Below are 375 nucleotides of genomic sequence, written 5' to 3' on the forward strand. Positions count from 1 at the left end.
CATCATCTTACCAATAGTAAATCACTCATGGTTACTATAACAAAATAAAAAATGAGAAAAGTAAACATTCCCATAATCGCAGTTTACGAAGGCGATATGTGGAGGATAAGAAAGTCGTAAATTATCCATTTCCTAAGTTATCCATCAAAAAATGAGCATAACAGTATCACGCTTTCAATCAAAGTGAAGTTACTGGTGAATGCCGATGGGGTATTTGTCTCATAAAGTACATGTTGATTTATGAATTTTCTCGGGAAATGTGTATCACGAGTGATTCAGCTCCGGTGAAGTTATCGTTCCATATATGTGTCATGAAGTTTAATACTGGAAGTCTTAAATGCATTAAATTGTTTCGTAAAGGGTCTACAGAAACAG

The sequence above is a fragment of the Penaeus monodon genome, chromosome 20, assembly GCF_015228065.2.
Source record: "Penaeus monodon isolate SGIC_2016 chromosome 20, NSTDA_Pmon_1, whole genome shotgun sequence".
Taxonomy (NCBI): Eukaryota; Metazoa; Arthropoda; class Malacostraca; order Decapoda; family Penaeidae; genus Penaeus; species Penaeus monodon.